The following is a 20,916-nucleotide window of genomic DNA, read 5'->3' on the forward strand; positions in this document are numbered from 1 at the left end:
GAGCTAGGTGAAGGGTCCACGGAAATGGTGTACTATTTTTGCAACTTTTTTGTAAAAGTCTAAAATTTATTTCAAACAAAACTTTTAATGCCCTCTGAAAAAGAATACACCATTCACATTCCCACCAGGAATATATTAATGTGCCCCTTTCCCCATATCCCCTCCAACATTGGATTGAACTGTTTGACAGGTACAAGAAACACTGCTTTAATTTGCTGTTTTTCAATGAACATATGAAAATATTTCACTATATCTAAATTTCTTATATGAGTGACTTGTTCAGGTCCTTTGCCCATTTTTTCACTTGAGTATTCATTTTTTCTTAGTGATTCATAAGAGCCCTTTGTATATTAAGGATATAAGCCATTTGTCTGACATATTACAAATATTTTTCCCAGCATAGGTTTTCTCTTTGTTATGGGTACTCTGGGCCAAATATTGGTTTTTAAGTTTTAAGTAATAAAATGTATCAATAGTCTCTTGTGGCTTCTGAGTCATTTTATCACTTCAAGATTATAAAAATTATTCCCTCATATTTCCTAAAAGTGTGATTACCAGGTCAAAGATAGATCTTTTTCGGATGTGTGTAGGAGGGTGGCGTGGGAAAAAAGGCTCTTGACATATACTACAAAATCACTCTCCAGAAAGGCTGTACCTGTTTATACTCCCATCAGCAGCATTGAATATTTTACTATAAAATCACTTTAATCTTATTAATTTAATAGGGAAAAAAACCTACCTTACCTGTACTCCACCCAAGAAATCAGTTATTACCTGTTCAAAAACACTGTCATATTCACATTCTCTGAAGTTCCCTTGCTTCCGAGACTTTATTATGCCCCTCTTACTGCCCAGAATTCTGCCCCAAAAGCCACCTTTTCTGGAATACCTTCATTTACACCTGAAGCTAAAATTTCTAGCCTTTTTTGGAACTTCTAAAGCTCTTCTCTAATAGCTGTAAACTTGTATTATATTACCTTCTATTATTTATGAGTTTATCTTAATCATTTATCTACACAGTAAGCTCATTCAGGGCAAAGATTGTGTCTTATTATCTCTGTATTTCACTTTGACTTGGAAAGAGCATCAAATATTTATTAGAATGGATAAGAGAAATAAACTAACACTCGCCAGAGAATAAGGTTGGTTTAAGTCATTATTTTTTCCTTCACAATTAATGTCAGCCTTCACTTCATTTGTAACTATTTTTAGGCTAGGATTTTTTTTTATGTTACCATCTTCGGCAGATATTTTGGGAAAGTACTTATAACAAAAAACTACCATTATATTTTAGGACGATGATAATTAGTTTTAGCCAAACAGAAAATCCTTTGTTCTACTCATAACTCAAAAATTATTCTTTTCAGTGCTGGAAGAACATATAAATCACATATCCATGACAACACTGGGCATTTCTTTGCATAGTTAAATCTGCAGTATTCTCGGATGATTTCTTGGTTTCACTTTCTCAGTTTGAAAGCAATGCTTATTTTTATTACACCCATTGTCTTTATCCAAGCTGAAAGACAGAGCCTAGTCTGAATGCCAAGAGAAATCCTCCAACACTAGCTAAGAATTCTGTCATCACCCATTTTGTTATATAACTTCTCCCCTTATAATTAGTATGGTAAATTTTATATATATATATATACAGACACATAATACACATTTAGTTTTACCATTAGTATGGCAAATCATATATATATATATATATATATATATACATACATATAAATATATACACATATACACACATATATATGTAAATTGTGTATGTGTGTGTGTGTGTATAAAAATAACAAGAACCTAACCTACAATGTAAGTACCAGACTACACCTGGGACAGGAAGATAAACTACACAAACTCCACTCCTTACTTACAAAGTTGTAGGCTTTCAGAGCCAAAATAGGCTTTAAAATGAGAGTAGTGAACTAGTCTCTAAAAAGAAACTCTTCTCCCTCTCCCCTCCAAATGACCATAGGAGCTAAAATAGGGTCAACTTTCTAGAACGTCAGGAAAGCTTCCCTATACAGTAAAATTATGCGCTTCCCTATACAATAAAATTAAGAATTTCTTTCTAATCAGTATTGATTAATTTTACTCTTAAGATGAATGTGAAAATATTAGAAACCAACAAAAAAGTGCCCTATTCCTATCCTTTCAGTTACCTAGGATTAAATTAACAGTATCAAGAGGGAAAAACACATTCTCTTTAGAAGCTCTAAGTGTGTCAACTGCATTTAAACAATATTTTGTGTGTGTGTGAGGAAGATTCATCCTGAGCTAACATCCATTGCCAATCTTCCTCTATTTTTTGTATGTGGGATGCCTCCAAAGCACGGCCAACAAGTGGAGTAGGTCCACATCCAGGACCTGAACCCACAAACCCGGGCCCCCAAAGTGGAGTGCACAGAAATTAACCACTCGGCCATGGGGCCAGCCCCATAAAACAACAATTTTTAAAAGTCGCAGATACCAATAAATCATACTTCTAAGATCCATTTAAGATACAGCTTAACTATTATGAAAAAAAACACTGGGGAAAAAAGTTTTAATAGATAAAAATCGCTGTTACATTGGTAATTCTTGACTCAGGACCAACAGTCTTACGAAACTGGTTCTTAAATATTCTGGACAAGTAGATCACATATCAAACATTGGACTTACCAAGTCTCTTCATTTCAAGTCTATTCAAGAAGTGTGTTGATACATGGGTGATTCTGAATTTATAAGGCTTTCATTAAAACACTAAAGACCTGAACAATACTTGAAACAAGTATTTGTTACATTAAGTGACCTTGAGCAGAAAGTACTCCTGTTCAACAATCAAACGTTTCAAAACTTTGTACAATTCTTGCCAGCAGTTACATTTTGTTTTTAAAGACGACAAAAACATGAGTCTTAAAAATATACTCACAGAAGCACTAACATAATGAACAGTAAGCATTCATGGAGCAATGATTTCAGGAGAAAAAAATTATGACTTTCCCCTACATTAAAGCTGAGTTTGATAGACTACTTGAGAAAGGAAAAATATATTCTTAGAAATATAGACTCTAACAGCTAAAATATGGTCTGTTTCAAGGACTAACGTCAGTATCATGATGGAGTGAACTCTCCTGGAGAACTCTCCCCTCAACGGTACAACAAAAGGGCATTCATATTGCAACAGAGGACATCCACACAACACAAAAGACATCTGAGAGACCCATGCAGGCATATGTTGGGAAGTGGAGGTGCTGGAGCCACCCTTAGAGGAGGTGGAATGGGGTAAGAGAAAGCTTCACTCCCTCCCCAAAAGACTACGATTTGGGGATTGCACACAGCCTCCAAGAGGGAGGAAAGTGGGGAGGGGCCACACTCTAGTGGGAACATCATAGATCGCTGAGGTCCTTGCAGCCTAGGGGAAAGCCCCCTACCGAGGTGACTAGCTATGGCAGGGGGTACTTGAACAAGCCAACACCCTAGGATAGCAGATAGCAAGGGCAGAGCGAGAAGGCCCCAAGAGTGTGCAGGAGAAAGAAAGCCCCCCTCCCCCTACCCACCCAGCACCCTGCTCCAGCACCTGGGATCCCAGCAGAACTCAGAAGGCTCAGAATACACAGTTCTTGACCCCCACCAAGTGGTGACAGGTGATAACAGCAATCAAATAATACCACAATGTGGAAGAACAAAGCCACACCCTCTAGCAGTATCAAAAATCATGTTAAATCTCCAGACCAGAAGGAAAATGACAAGTATCCAGGAATCAATCCTGAAGACACAGAAATATATAACCTAAATGACAGAGAATTCAAAACACCTATCATCAAAAAATTCAAGTTAAAAGAGAAGGTAGAGAAACAATCCAACAACTTCAGAAGCTACTTCACAAAAGAGATTGAAACTATAAAGAAGAACCAATCAGAAATATTACACATGAAGGACACAATAGATGAGATAAAACAAAATATGGATTCCCTGAATGCTAAAGCTGACATCATCGAGGAACAAATCAGCATAATTGAGGACAGACATATTGAAATGCTCCAGATAGAGGAGGAGAGAAAAGTAAGACTGAAAAGAAATGAAGAAAGTCTTTGAGAAATATCTAACTCAATTAGGAAATGCAACATAAGAATTACAGGTATTCCACAGGGAGAAGAGAAGGAGAATGGAGCAGAAAGAGTGTTCAAAGAAATAATAGCAGAGAACTTCCCAAGCCTGGAGAAGAAGATGGAAATCCAAGTGAAATAGGCTACCAGATCTCCTAAATATGTCAACGTAAAAAGGCCTACTGCAAGGCGTATAGTATTGGAACTGGCAAAAGCAATGACAAAGAAAAAATACTAAGGGCAGCAAGGCAGAAAAGAAAAAACTTACAAAGAAATCCCTATCAGGCTTTCAAGGGACTTCTCAACAGACACCGTAGAGGCTAGGAGAGACTGGAATGATATATTCAAATCTTTGAAGGACAAAAAGTTTCAGCCAAGAATAGTCAATCCAGTGAAAATATCCTTCAGATATGATGGAGAAATAAAAACTTTCCCAGATAAACAGAGCTAAGGGAGTTCATAGCCACAAGACTACCCCCCCCCCACACACACAAGAAATTCTCAAGAAGGCCCTCATATCTGAAAAAAAAAGGAAGAAAGGGGTTACAAAGGCCAGAGCAAGGTGACAAATAGGTAGACAAAATCAGAAAATTGTAGCTATACATCAGAACAGGTTAGCAAATACTCAAGTATAACATTAAAGATAAAGGAACGGAAAACACCAAAAACAAAGATAATCTTGTCATTTTAATCACAAACTCACAACACAAGATGGAATAAGATGTAACAAAAACAACATACGAGGGGAAGAGGAGGGGAGCAGAATCGGTTTAGTCTAAGGAAATAAGAGGCCATTAGAAAATGGACTATCTTATCTACAAGATTTTGCATATAAACCTCATGGTAATCAGTAAACAAAAAAGCAGAACAGAGGCACAAATAATAAATAAGGAGAAAACTAAGAAACCCAGCATAAAAACCTACATAACTCAATTGGTAGGCCAAAATACACAGGATGAGAAACTAAGGAAATGCAGAAATGGAAAATGAGTGATAAAATGGCAGTATTGAGCCCTCATATATCAATAATCACCCTAATGTAAATGGATTGAATTCTCCAATAATAACACACAGAGTGGCGAGATGGATTAAAGAACAAGACCCAACAATATGCTGCCCCCAGGAAACACATCTCAGCTCCAACAACAAACACAGGCTCAGAGTGAAGGGATGGAAGACAATACTCCAAGCTAAGGGCAAAGAAAAGAAAGCAGGTGTCACAATACTTATAGCAGACAAAGTAGACTTCAAGATAAGACAGATAAAGAGAGACAAAGAGGGGCAGTAAATAATGACCAAAGGGACACTCCACTGAGAAGACACAACACTTATAAATACCTAGGCACCCAACACAGTAGCACCAAAGTACATAAACCAACTATTAACAAACCTAAAAGGAGATATTAACACTAACACAATAATAGTGGGGGGCCTCAACACTCCACTCACATCAATGGATAGATCATCCAGATAGAAAGTCAACAAGGAAACAGCGGAATTAAATAAAAAGCTAGACTAGTTGGACTTAATAGATGTATACAGAACACTCCATTCCAAAACAGCAGAATACACATCCTTCTCAAGGGCACAAGGAACATTCTCGAGGATAGGCCATATGTTTGGAAACAAGGCAAGCCTCAATAAATTTAAGAAGATTGAAATAATAACAAGCATCTTTTCCAATCACAATGCTATAAAGCTAGAAATTAATTACAAGAAAAAAGCTGAGGAAGGGACAAAGATGTGGAGACCAAACAACATGTTATTGAACAACCAATGGATTATTGAAGAACTCAAAGGAGAAATCAAAAAATATCTGGAGACAAATGAAAGTGAAAACACACCACACTAACTCATATGGGATGCAGCAAAAGTGGCACTAAGAGGGAAACTAATCACAATACAAGCCCATCTTAACAAACAAGAAAGATCCCAAATAAGCAATCTCTAACACACTTCTAACTGAGTTAGAAAAAGAAGCAACAAAGCCCAAAGTCAGCAGAAGGAGAGAAATAATAAAAATCAGAGCAGAAACAAATGCAATTGAAACAAAAAAAGCAGTAGAAAGGGTCAGTGAAACAAAGAGCTGATTCTTTGAGAAGATGAACAAAATTGACAAACACCTAGCCAGACTTACAAAGAAAAAAAGAGAGGAAGCTCAGATAAATAAAATTAGAAATGAAACAAGAGAAATTACAATGGATACCACAGAAATACAAAGGATTACAAGAAAATATACGAAAAGCTATATGCCAACAAAATGGACAATCTAGAAGAAACGGATAAATTCCTAGACTCTTACAACCTCCCAGAGCTGAATCAAGAAGAAATAGATAATCTGAATAGACCAATCACAAGTAAAAAGACTGAAACAGTAATCAACAACATCCCAAAAAATAAAAGTCCGGGACCACACAGCTTCACTGGAGAATTCTACCAAACTTTCCAAGAGGATTTAATACCTATCCTTTTCAACCTATTCTAAAAATTTAGGGAAGACAAAATTCCTAACACATTCTATGAGGCCAACATTACTCTGATACCAAAGCCTGACAAGGACAACACAAAAAAGGAAAACTACAGGCCAATGTTGCAGATGAACATACATGCAAAAATCCTCAAGAAAATATTGGCAACCCAACTACAGCAATACATTAAAAGGATCATACATCATGACCAAATGGGATTTATACCAGGGAAACAGAGATGGTTCAACATCCACAAATTAATCAGCGTGATACACCACATCAACAAAATGGGGAATAAAAACCACATGATCACCTCAATAGATATAGCAAAAGCATTTGACAAGATCCAACAGTGGATTACGATAAAAACTCTTAACAAAATGGGGATAGAAGGAAATTATCTCAAACTAATAAAGTCCATGTGAGACAAACCCACAGCTAACATCATACTCAATGGGGAAAAACTTAATGCCATCCCTCTGAGAACAGGAACAAGACAAGGATGCCCACTATCACCACTCTTACTCAACACAGTACTGGAGGTTTGGGCCAGAGCAATTAGGCAAGATAAGGGAATAAAAGGAATCCAAATAGGAAATGAAGTGAAACTCCCACTGTTTGCAGACAACATGATCTTATACATAGAAAACCCTAAAGAATCCATAGAAAAACCATTAGAAATAATCAACAACTACACTAAAGTAGCAGGGTACAAAATCAATTTACAAAAATCAGTTGCATTTCTATACTCTAATAACAAACTTACAGAAAGAGAACTCAAGAATATAATCCCATTTACAATCACAACAAAAAGAATAAAGTACCTAGGAATAAATTCAACCAAGGAGGTGAAGGACTTATACAATGAAAACTATAAGACATTACGGAAAGAAATAGATGATGACATAAAGAAATGGAATGAGATTCCACACACATGGATTGGAACAATAAATATAGTTAAAATGTCCATACTATCCAAAGCAATCTAACGATTCAATGCAATCCCAATCGGAATCCCAATAACATTCTTCACAGAAATAAAACAAAGAATCCTAAAATTCATATGGGGCAACCAAAGACCCCGAGTAGCTAAAGCAATCCTGAGAAAAAAGAATAAAGCGGGAGGCATCACAATCCCTGACTTCAAAATGTACTACAAAGCCATAGTAATCAAAACAGCATGGTACTGGTACAAAAATAGGCACACAGATCAGTGGATCAGAACTGAAAGCTGAAATAAAACCGCACAGCTACACAGCTAATCTTCGACAAAGGTGCCAAGAACATACAATGGAGAAAAGATAGTCTCTTCAGTAAATGGTATTGGGAAAACCTTACCACCACTTGCCATACCCAAAAATAAACTCAAAATGGATCAAAGACTTGAAGGTAAGACTTGAAACCATAAAACTTCTGGAAGAAAATATAGGTAGTACACTCTGACATCAAACTTAAAAGGATCTTTTTGAATACCATGTCTTCTCAGACAAGGGAAATAAAAGAAAAAATAAATAAGTAGGACTACATCAGACAAAAGAGCTTCTGCAAGGCAAAGGAAACTAGGATCAAAACCAAAAGACAACTCACCAATTGGGAGACAATATTTGCAAATCATATATCCGACAAGGGGTTAATCTCCATAATATATAAAGAACTCACACAACTGAACAACAAAAAACAAACAGCCCTTGGGGCCAGCCCCATGGCACAGCGGTTAAGTTCACATGTTCCACTTTGGCGGCCCAGGGTTTGCCAATTCAGATCCCAGGTGCAGACCTACACACTGCTTGTCAAGCCATGCTGTGGTAGGTGTCCCACATATAAAAGTAGAGGATGATGGGCACGGATGTCAGCTCAGGTCCAGTCTTCCTCAGCAAAAAGAGGAAGACTGGTGGCAGATGGTAGCTCAGGGCAAATCTTCTTCAAAAACAAAAAAAAAGCCCAATTAAAAAAATGGACAGAGGGTATGAGCAGACATTTTTCCAAAGAAGATACACAGATGGCCAATAAGCACATGAAAAGATGGTCAACATCACTAATCATCAGGGAAATCCAAATCAAAACTACACTAAGATGCCACCTTACACCTGTTAAAATTGTTATAATCACTAAGACTAAAAATAACAAATGTTGGAGAGGGTGTGGAGAAAAGGGAACCCTCATACACTGCTGGTGGGAATGCAAACTGGTGCAGCCACTATGGGAAACAGTATGGAGATTTCCCACAAAACTAAAAATAGAAATACCATATGACCCACCTATCCCACTACTGGGTATCTACCCAAACAATTTGAAATCAACAATCCAAAGTAACATATGCACCCCTCTGCTCATTGCAGCACTATTCGCAATAGCCAAGACATGGAAGCAACCAAAGTGCCTATGGACTGATGATTGGACAAAGAAGATGTGGTGTATATATATACAATGGAATACTACTCAGCCATAAAAAAGACAAAATCATCCCATTTGCAACAACATGGATGAACCTGAAGGGTATTATGTCAAGCAAAGTAAGCCCAACTGTGGAAGACAAACACCATATGACTTCACTCATATGTGGAGGGTAAAGAAACACACGGACAAAGAGAACAGCTCAGTGGTTACCAGGGGAAGGGGGCTGGGGGCTGGGCACAGGGCATGAAGGGGAGCACTTATATGATGACAAACAAGAAATAAGGTGCAAGTGAAATTCACAAGGATATAAACTATTATGAACTCAATTAAAAAATAAAATAAATAAAATAAAATATGGTCTGTTTCGATGATTCTCAAAAAAAAAATAAAAAACTGGGGCCACCAGTTCCTTGCAGTACTGTTTACAACATTACATCCCCATTTTCATTTCTGCCAGAAATAATTTTTATTTACTAAAATAGACAACAATGTCCTGGGGTTCCATCAAATTTAGCACCAATTAAGAATAAAGAAATTACTCAGTGCTTCCAAATGTACACTAACAGGCATTTTACATACTGTTTACAGAAGTGTAAATTGGCACAAGCTTTATGCAAAGCAATTTGGCAATACGCATCAGGAGGCCTTAATTTCATTTTTTACTTCTAGGAATTCCCTAAGGAAATAATCAGAGGTGCACACATAAAAATTGGAGACGATAGTTATCATTGCGATACAGATAACAGAAAAACTAGAAATAACTTCAAATGCCCAAAAGGAGATTGGTAAAATAATGATGTATCCACTAGATCAAATACTACACAGTCATCAGATGCAGCATTGTCAAAGAACACTTAAGGATATGAGCAAACGTTCAACATAGACGAAGTGAAATTGGTTTAAGTTGAAACAAAGTACAAGTATCAACTCTTTCAAATACACCCAGGCTACAAGCCAAAATGTTCACCTCTGGGTTGTAAAGTTATATGTGATTTTTAGGTTTATCCTTATATTTGTCCTACATTTTCTAAAACTTATACAGCAAATATATTTCCTTTTATCATTTAATAAATAAGAAAATATAGCAGCAGTCTTTGAATTAATTCTAAAGCATGTCTGTGTCTGTGTGTGTTGATAAGTGACAACGGAGATGACCCATAAGGCAGTTTGCCCCTCTCAATATCAAAGTGCTACTGTAAACTGAGTCAGAAGCTGACTTCAACTGCACTACAGAAAGAACAGACACTACTGTTTTTAAACTAGACTCACAATAAACTTCTTTTGCTCATATAATATCATCCATGAAGCTAAATAAAATAAAGTTTCTTTTTTCTTGCTATAACTACAATGTTAAATGTCTCCTAAAGCTAAGCATCCTTGCGGTCCCCTATGTCAAAACGCGACTAACAAAAATTGACTACTATGAGCAAGTGAATAGACAATATCAAAAAGCCACTCATGAGGGGTTCCGCACCGACGGAAATGTAAATACTTTCTGTAAAGCCCAGAGTTCCACTCACTTATCCTATCAAAACAAACATGAACTCACATGCCAGATGATATCTGTGTAAGATTTAATAGGTACCACGTCATACTCGCACTTTTCTACCCCATAAGGACAATGTTTTCCAGCTGACGAGGCCAGTCCCCCAAGGGGAATTGAGGCCTGCCCCTGGAAAATGTACCACAAGCAAAAGGCAGTAGATGGCTATCACTGCTTTGCTCGCCACACAGGTGATGAGAGGGATTATGAAGGGAGGGGATTTCAGAAGGTAGCTCTCCATCAGGGCACTCTTGTTTACAACCTGAACTCTGCGACCAGCTCCTCCAACGTCAGAGGCTATCAGCTTACCTAAGACTGTCTTGCTTCAGACATTCCAACCAACTGTGATATTGCATTACAAATGTGCACTAGCTGACTTCACAAGAAGAAGGCGGAAAAGGCTGACCATTTATTTTTCTGAAAGTTTTCATCTCCAAATGTTTTGGGAAACGGTAAAGCATCATTGGTAAGTAATCTCATTTCCTGTCAGGCCCACACAGCTAGGAATGTGTCCTGCAGTAACCTCGACAGGGCCTTGCAGCACGGAGTTCACCACACCAAAAATTATAAAAAGAATACAGCTGCTCCACATACGATTCTACTACAATATGCAAGAACACATTTACTCGAAAATAAATGTTTTTATTCCAATGTAAAGGAAAAATCTATCTGTGGCTGCTCGTTAACACAACTGGGTCGAGCCAGTGCTTCTGAAGTGAAGCTCACAAATTGGATCCCTGTGTGAACTGGTTAAAACAAGGGTGATCGCATTTCCCAGCTTGCCGGGGTCTGTCTCCTGGTTGATACCAGTTGTCTCGGCATAATTATTATCAGAGTGTCCCTCCCCCTTATTGTTTTTCGCAAAAACATCCCTAGTGATGACCCTAGTAATAACGCCAACTCTGGTCCCACGGAGAACAAGGCAAGAATGTACGGCTACACCAGCAGAGGCCGATCTTCACTCCTGGAAAGACACTTCCGAGTCGTCACTCCTGATTGAATCCAGTCATACAAATGGGCAAGTAAATGAAAGCACCAGCTTTGTGCCATTAAACACACACACACACACACCCCTCTTTATTCCAGGCGCTTCAACAATATCAAATTACAACAATCTTCAATAGTTTATGTACAACTGAGTATTTATAATCCAACTTCTAAAATCTAGTTTAAAACCTTAACTGATAACTTCAAACTGAAGTCTATTCCTCATTTTACGAAACACGCACTTGTATTTTAAGTACATGAAGGATAAATCAGATCCACTGTAAAAAGATATCTCCATTTATAGGTGTCTAATTTATATGACTTTGAAAAACTGTAGTCCTATTTAGTTGTGTTTACCCTTTAACTAACTTTAAAAGTCAGAGAAAAGGATACTGCCAAGTTAACTTTAGCAATCAAACAAAAATTCTAGCCTTGTGGGGAATACATATCTTATACTCATTTTTTGCAAAAAAATACAACCAATTATAACTTGCCACCTAGGATTTTCTGAAAAATACAGGTTAGCAACCTTAGAGGTGCATATCAAATGAGGTATTTGATTCCCAGTCAATGATAAAAGACTAAAGCAAATCAGAGAATTTCTGGGCTAGCCCAGATGCTCTAAGCTTAAGGAATTTTTCACTCATTTATAAGCTCCAGCTCTTGGAATAGTCTGTGCCTAGTACAGTCTAACATTCAGTTTACTAAGAAAGATTTTACTGATCAGAAAAAAGACCACAGAGGAACAGGATCAGGAGCCATGCTCCATCGAAGGCTAAAGAGGTGGACAAGAAAGTTCCAATATAACACAATGCCCTGCTGGGAGGCAGTCTACTATGGCAGTTAGGAGCCAACATGCTGGAACCAGATGGCCTGGGTCCAGTTCCTGGCTGCACCACTTACTAGAGTTGAGTGACCTCAGGCAAGTTATTTAACCTCTTTGCCTCATTTGCCACAACTCTAAAATGGAGGCACTAACACTACTGCTCCCTACCAGGGCTCTCATGAGGCTTAAATGAGTTGGTTTCACAGCTCCAGCCATCACAAACTTCTTTTAGTTTCTCAAAAGCACCAAGCTTAATCTCTCACCTCTGCGTCTAGCACATGCTTTCCCTTCTGCCAAGAACATTCTATTCTCCCTTTTCCTGGCTTCCTTTAGGTCTTAGTTTAAATGACACTTCTAAAAGGCCTTCCTTGACCTCTCCCCGTTGTGTCAGGTGCCTCTGCTATCTGCTCTCCCAGCACCCAGATAGCACAGCGCTTCAATTTGTTCAAGCTTCTGTTCCCCTGTTGGGCTGTAAGCTCCTTCGAGGCAGAGGTCATGTCTGTCCTGATCGCCACTATAATCCCCAGAACCTAGCCGAGTACAGCTACACAGCAGGTGCTGACTAAATAGTTCTTGGATGAACATGGGATGTAACAAGTCATACTAAAGAGAAAGGAAACCAAAGAAAGATTTCCAAGTTAAATTTTTCACTCGAAGTAGAAGTTTATGCCTCTTCACATCCGACATACGTAGGAGTGCTTCCTCCCATATATTGAGAAGCTTGAAATTAAACATGAGAAGTGCCACATTCTGACACAATATGAACTTTATGCCCATTTTGGGTAGGGAGCATGACTTCATAAGCAGGGCAAATAACAGTCTGTTGAGTGTGTTTACACTTATTTCATGTCTCATACTCCAAAGCCTTTATTTAAACAAGGATATCACAGCAAAACTATATGGCTAGTGTATGTCCTTGAATGAAATCCATAAGCGCCACTGGCATAGGTGGGGAGAAGAAAAGGGAAGTGAGACCACAAACATGGACAAGTGTAAAAGAAGAAAAAGTTCAAGTATTTGGTATGTTGGAGAGCGGTAGAGCAACATCAGCTGCTATTCTAAAAAGTACCACTAGGTGGCACCAGTGGCCTTGGCTATCCAATACAGACATGGAACCAGCAGACAGAGGCATCAGGCTATCTCGCAGAGCTAAGGTTGAAAGCTCCAGAGTCGATTTTCAATATACTGACGGGCAACTGCAATTCACCGGAGTTCAAGTTCTCTGCACATGTCATCAACATGGGTAAAGGTCTTAAGGATGTTGTGTTTATCAGAGACACCTGGAAGGTGAGTTTGTCAACATTTTTGCCTGGCCAAAATGTTTCAGAGTCCGCTCACCATTCTAAATGCAGGTGACCTGAGATTCTCAGCAGAGAGGCCAGGGAGTCTCAGTGGAGTGAGAAGAGGGGGAATGGATCAGAATAACCTAGAAAGCTTTTTCAAACTAGGGTCGAACAATATAAAATTGACAATAGTCAATCTGGTGTGCACAAAAAACAGCAATTTCAAATGGTTCAACCTAATACATATTTAGAATCACTGGCTTAATGAGCCATTATTACTGATAAGAGAGTATCATTTCTCAGGTTTGTTGGGGGGAACAGGTTAAGAACACATGCATAGCTTGGCCTTAAGTCAAAGAATTAACTGAGCAAAGAAATGAAAACAACAAAATATCTAAGGATAGGGAACAGATTGAACTATAACTATATTGAAAACAGCAGGCATGGGAAGATGTTCACAAAAAGGGTAAATGTTATACTAAGTGTAAAAGAGCAAATACAAAATGGTATATAAAGCACATTTTGTAACCTGTCTTTTAGGGAAATCCAAATTGTTTTTTGGGGAATGGATTAATAGACTTTATAGAAAAAATATGGAAAGATATACACTAAAAATATCAGTAATTATCTCTGCATAGGGGGAGATTACCAGTATTTTGTTTTGTCTTTTTATCTATGCATGTCTTCTAAAATAAACATGTCTAACAATTTTAGATCCTGGGACAGAAAAAGAAAAGACTTTGGTAGAAAAACTAGGGAAATCAAATAAATTCTATAGTTAAGAGTACTGCACCAATGGTATGTTATGTAAAATGTTACATTAGGCAGAGCTGGGTAAAGATATACAGGACCTCTGAACTACCTTTAAAAATTTTCTCTAAACCCAAAATTTATTCCAAAATGAAATATTTATTTTAAAAAATAATCCACGTATTAAGATCATATTTAAAAAATCTAGAAGAAAGAATCCATTTGGTTAAGAGATCCCTACATATAAAGACGAATATGTTAGAATAAAACTTCTTTGGTAGTAGGTCACTATGCCTTCTAGCATGACAAGAGAAAGTTGTAAAGACTATTACAGGGGCAGGCCCAGTGATGCAGTGGTTAAGTTCGCATGCTCCACTTCAGTGGCCCAGGGTTCACAGGTTCAGATCCCGGGTGTGGCCCTACACACCACTCATCAAGCCATGCTGTGGAGGCGTCCCACAAACAAAATAGAGGAAGATTGCCACAGATCTTAGCTCAGGGACAATCCTGCTGACCAAAAAGAAGACTATTACCTAATATGGGCTCTCCTAAATATGAAAGTGATGTCACCCTACTGCACAGAGACTCACTGAAACAGGAAACAAATGGTTGCGTCTGTTTTCCTCAGTTTTGCAATCATCATTACTGAAGACTAACCACCATAATAACATTTTTACTTTTTATTTTTTTTTTACTTTTTCTCCCTAAAGCCCCCCAGTACACAGTTGTATATTCTTCGTTGTGGGTCCTTCTAGTTGTGGCATGTGGGACGCTGCCTCAGCGTGGTTTGATGAGCAGTGCCATGTCCGTGCCCAGGATTCGAACCAACGAAACAGCGGGCCGCCTGCAGCGGAGCGCACGAACTTAACCACTCGGCCACGGGGCCAGCCCCCATAATAACATTTTTATATGAGGAAAGGAATTAAAAACAAGTGTAGCCCGTAACAACCCTTTTCCTTTGTACTATTTTTAAAAATCTAGTTTCCCAAATACTGGGCAGTTACAGGTACAAGCACATGCACTTGTTTAAGAAATATTCAGTGAGCATATACTATGCCCTGTCCTCATGGAGCTTATTATTCAATAGATAATATTTTAAGTGGACATGAAAACAGAGAGCAGACATATAGGCAGACTAGGAAAGGAGGATCACCCATGAGGCAACTCTCAACCCTATAATAATAGCCCAATCAGACAATTATATACTTTTTAAAAAGCTAGTAATAATAATAATAGCTACCCTCTGGGATTATCCAGTTATACTTGTTACTGCTTAGGTATAAGCTGGCTGGCCTAAAAAATGGATTTTTTTTAAAACTTCCTTCAAATATTGGGGCAAGGAAAAGTATGCAGAGCCAAAGGATGAGAGTTAGATTCTGAGAAAGAATAAAGGAAAGAAAAATGCAGAGCTAAAAAACATAGAAAACAAACGCCTGGATCAATTTCATCTGCAGACTACTAGCGAGCTAGTATAAACAACTGCCTTCTGGTTATACTACTCCTCTGGCATGTGTAAAATTTGGAGTAGCTTAGTTCCACTGTGGAACACACCCAATGGAAGTTTCATTACTTGGAGATTTCATTAAGTATTTAAAATGTCTCAATATACGTCACTTTTGCATAGGATGAGATCCAAATCCAGTATTTCAAAAACAGATTTAAAGAGAAGCACCAGAGTACTAAAAACTCCCAAACAGAGCAGGAGGCTTTTTCCCATCTCAATGAAATACTGTTTAAGGAAGGGGAGTCGTGTATCCGCACACAAAGGTCAGCCAAGAAACTTGCTACAATTTCAACAGTGCCGATATTTCCTACTGTAGATATCACCCGTTTATCCCTAAAGCATTTAACTTCTGCTGCATCTGCAATGGAATTCGCCTTTAAGACATCACTTTACAGTTATTCCTGTGAATACTTAATCTAAAACATATCATCTTTAAACTAGGTTATAATTCAACCCTCCTTGAAGCATCTGCAACCAATGTGAGCAGCAGTGAAAGGTAAGAAGCTGGTTTGCGTTCTTATGTGTTTGCTCCTCTTCAAAAGCAAATCTAAGGTCAACACAGAGGAAGTTTCAAAAATAAAAGTTCCTTTTTACCATATATCTTGAAGTTACGTGACAGTGTCTTACAGGACAGATTTTTAAAGAATAAGGAAAGGTATTATTAAAATGCTCCCAGGGGCCTGCCCTGTGGCACAGCGGTTAAGTTCGCACGTTCCGCTTCTCGGCGGCCCTGGGTTCGTAGGTTCGGATCCCAGGTGTGGACATGGCACCGCTTGGCAAGCCATGCTGTGGTAGGCGTCCCACATAGAAAGTAGAGGAAAATGGGCAAGGATGTTAGCTCAGGGCCAGTCTTCCTCAGCCAAAAGAGGAGGATTGGCAGTAGGTGTTAGCTCAGGGCTAATCTTCCTCAAAAAAAAAAAATGCTCCCCAGCGCTCCATCTTACGGTTTCCCCGCCTGCTCTGTCTGAAAGTAGAAGACAAAGGCAGTGAGGTTCAGTGCCCAGTGCCAAGGCCACGCAACATCCTGATCTTTCAGCAGCAATGGAGCAGTGCCGGTAAAAGCAAGGGAAAAAATAGGTCTAGCAATAGCAGGACATGGCCCCAGACCTGGCCAAGTACCAAACTCAACACAAATTCTAAAAGTTTAGAAGATCACTCCACAGAACGATTTTATGCACTCAAGCATGGAACTGTGCAGCTTTGAAACATCATTGATTTTCTTTTACACCGAAGGGAGAGGTCAGCAGCAGAAGCAAAGAATCTACTGATTTTCCATCCTAACCAAATTCTTAATCACTCCTTCCAATGCAAAAGCATGAGATCATTATAAAATGTTATGACATCTAAAAGAGAATGGACAGATAAAATGCCCTTAGCATTACAATAGGTGGGAACGATGCAAAATTAGAGAAATCAACTCTAGGTTGAAAAACAATCCTTTCAACCAAAATTAGGTGCTTCCAAATGAGTTGCTTGTGTCTTATTAAAGTCAAAATCTAAAGTAACATGGATGTGTTATATAACGATAAATCCCACCTTTGAAAAAAGACAAATAGAGGTTTGACTCAATTTTGCAGATTTCTGATGGAGATTGTGATAGTAAATTAAACATACTCTTAGCTTAAGGAATCCCATAGGCTACAACTTGATTTTAAAATACGTCTAAAGTGCAAACTGGGGTTGATGGGGGCCGGCCCCGTGGCCAAGTGGTTAAGTTCATGCGCTCTGCTTCAGCAGCCCAGGGTTTCATTGGTTCAAATCCTGGGCGTGGACATGACACCACTGGTCAGGCCATGCTGAGGCGGTGTCCCACATGCCACAACTAGGAGGACCCACAACTAAAAATACACAACTATGTACCGGGGGGCTTTGGGGGAAAAATAAAATCTTTAAAAAACAAACAAACAAACTGGGGTTAAGATTCTTGGTTTTCAAAACTCAAAGTACACTCTGGTATAGACCATATGCTCACTGCCACCTCCTGCTCCTTTGGTAATGCCCTGGGATAGCATCCGCCTCCTCTTTCCTGCCAGCCGGCCCTAAGCAACATGACCCTTCAATCAAAGGCGGGGAGGGAGGTGGTCAACAGTCTCACTCAGTGGAGAACAATTAGAAACAAGTTTGTAAGCAGGCACTTTCTCCCTAAGAGGTTTAAAAACTACAATCTCTAGGGTTCGGGGCTTTATGAGAAAAAAAAAAAAAAAACTGGTGCAAGTGTCTTTTTAACCCCACTGAATATTTTGTACTCCTGGGGTAGAGAATCATCCCTCATTCGGTTCTACTCACCTAGTCCCTCAAGAAATGCTGTCAAAGTGAGGTGGGGGAATTCCATTTCAAAACAGGAATACAGATGGAGGCGGGGGATTTACCATGGAGGTCTCCATTTTGCAGCTGTCTCTTCTCAAACTACGTTACAGGGATACTGCCTGTAAAGAAATCCACTCTTTCAGGGCTATTTCCTAAAGAAAGCTACTCCCCTACAATCATCTTAATACTCAGCAATCTCTTGGGGGCTGAGAGAATATTAAAATTAATGTAAATATGTGTACAAGTGAAACTAAAATTAAACTAAAGATCTAGGTAAAGGAATCCAAAAATTTCTGGGGGAAATTTGAGTTGTATAATATCCTTACAAGTAAAGTCATTTTGCTTAAAAATGTGTAACATGTAACTATATTTGAATGAATATGCTAATGATGACATTTCTTTCTATTCGGGGAAATAAACACTACATAGCTTCCCATCTGTAGGTTGCGGTAATTCACCGACAGTGAGCCTAAATCCTGCCTCTTCTAGTTTCCAGGTTATGGAAATTACTTGCTTCACAGAAATTCTAACCTACTCCCGGTAAGGAACTGCCTGTGCACTAAGGGAATGCCAAATATTTTACCAAAGACTCTAACCCATTCTAGACTAACCTTGCGATTGAGCATATCCTGAAGGTGTCTGTGGTTCCAGGTGTAAGAATACCATTATCCCTGCCTGCTTTTCTCTTTTCTGCTCTGTTTGTCTGAAACACATTCATCCAACAATTGTTTATAGCTAGTTCTGGCCAGTTCTGCCCCTCAGTCAAGTTATGATTTTCCAATTATTCTTTTAAGCTACTTCTCAACTTAGCATCTTCAGTGCTCATGTGGAACACAGCATTTTTGACTTGGATTCATCCCATGAGATGTTAGTGCTAGTTCTGGCTTTTCTTCTCTTCTATTTTCAAAGCCACAACTGAATTTTAAGCTCATTCACCCAGTTCCTGTTTCCTGTCTGAGGGAAGTTTTCAGCTTTCAGTTCATTTCAGAAGCCAAAATGACTAACGTATTCTGAGCATAATGAATGATCACCATCTCAGCTAGCAGCTCTGCCTATTTCTCCAGCCTTTCTCTGACAACTCATTATTCAGATGCCCCCAGGGGAGTGGTCCTTCAAAACTCTATCCTTACTTATTTTACAGTAGTAAAATACTTCAAGCATATATTAAAGGTAATAAACAAAATACCTACGAGAAAACAGGTATTTCACCATGCCTTCCACAGCACTAACTTCATTACAGCCACTAGAATCCGCCATTAATGTTTTCGACACCTCTGTAACAGCCGGATCTCACATGCCCCTCTCATTAATCAGGTGAGAAATAGGGTACCTCTATGCTGACTTTCCTGTAAAATCTGCTAACTTGACAGCACCTAGGAGAGAAAAATTCTCGCGCTGCAAAATCAATTCCAAAAAGGCCAAGATGCACGGCCTCGGAGAACAGGGATACTGTCAATCGCCAGAACAAAACGTGAGCAGCCATACAGGGCCTTCACAACACCACTGTCTGCAAGGTAGAATCTTCTTTTGTTAAATACTCTATTGAATTCATGGAAAATGATTAACGCATTAAAAACTCTGCAGCGTCGAGTAAGGTATTCTCACCTCTAAGTCCCACAGTAGAAACCCAGAAGAGGTTATAACGAGCCTTCAGTGAATGTGCTTAATGAAAATGTTTCTAGATAACATAAGAGAGCAGAATACATACATGCTTGCCCAAGTCAAACTTGGGCCTCCAACACAGTTCTCCCCATGTTCCATTTTATATACTATAGACTGAGATACCATAGCAAAGATTCGTGTAGCTACAGTTACCTAGATTATCTTTACTCTTGTAAGTTGTGAAAGAATACAACTACACCCACACCTTTACCAAAAATTAGTCAGAGCAGTTAGTTTCCTTTGAACCAAAGCAACTATTAAAGCTCAGCTTTAAAATCTTCATTAAAATGAAACTCCACCCAAAAAGATTTCTAATGATATTTTAATATATTGCACTTATACATCATTACTAGTAACTATAATTTAAATAATACATTCATAGTTAAATTTAAAACAGAACTGAAGTGGTTCAACATTGAGAATTTAAAAATTCCTTGGTTATTTACTTTTGGTGACCATGAATTTTTTTTTAAGATTATAGTTTGTCCTAGAAACCAGTTATTTTAACTAGAACATTGTATTTACAAGGCACAGTGTTGTTCTTTTCCCACTGAGATGTCTTTTTCACTTATTCAGAGTTACTGATCGTGAAAGGTGCTCACAATATAGTGTCAAGTTAAAGGAAGCAAGTTACAAATCCCTATGTACCATAAAAGCCCATTTTTGTAGAAAGAAAATACATGTTTGCACATGTGCATACACGTGTATATTTGTGCACATGCAGGCACCCATATATGTGTGTACAAAAACGTGTGCACAATCCTATATACCCAAAAGTTAACAAGAGATCTCCCTTTGTATGGGATGATGGTGCTTTTATTCTTCTTTATACTTATATTCTCAGTATAGAAAATTCAGAAAGTACAAATAGTACTTTAACAAAGGGAGAAAATTATAAAAATAATACCTGACTGCTCACTAAGTACAAGGCACTACGTTTCCAGCAGTGTCACTGTATAATGCACAATGAAGGAATCGCATTGTAAGCATCCTCCAGGGTGTAAAGGTTTCATATTATTGATCTTTATAATTACTAGCAAAATAGTAATCACAAATTTAAATTACACTATTGAATTCTATAGAGCAAAAAAGTAA

General features: G+C 38.4%; 1 protein-coding gene across 23 annotated transcripts in view; it reads right to left on the bottom strand.

The window, feature by feature from the left end:
- ACSL4 (acyl-CoA synthetase long chain family member 4) overlaps window positions 1–20,916 on the bottom strand; it is a 151,036-nt gene that overhangs the window by 60,288 nt on the left and 69,832 nt on the right. For 6 of the 23 annotated variants that reach the window (XM_070603858.1, XM_070603848.1, XM_070603854.1 and 3 more), the window contains exon 1: window positions 18,139–18,278. The exons of 10 other annotated variants lie outside the window; for them this stretch is intronic. The gene's annotated coding sequence lies outside the window, so the exon portion shown is untranslated. Of the gene's footprint in view, window positions 1–2,667; window positions 2,795–18,138; window positions 18,279–20,916 lie in introns of those variants that run through there. 7 more of the 23 variants (XM_070603855.1, XM_070603852.1, XM_070603840.1 and 4 more) reach the window with 4 other exon arrangements.

This window comes from Equus przewalskii, chromosome X (assembly GCF_037783145.1).
Source record: "Equus przewalskii isolate Varuska chromosome X, EquPr2, whole genome shotgun sequence".
In the NCBI taxonomy this organism is placed as follows: Eukaryota; Metazoa; Chordata; class Mammalia; order Perissodactyla; family Equidae; genus Equus; species Equus przewalskii.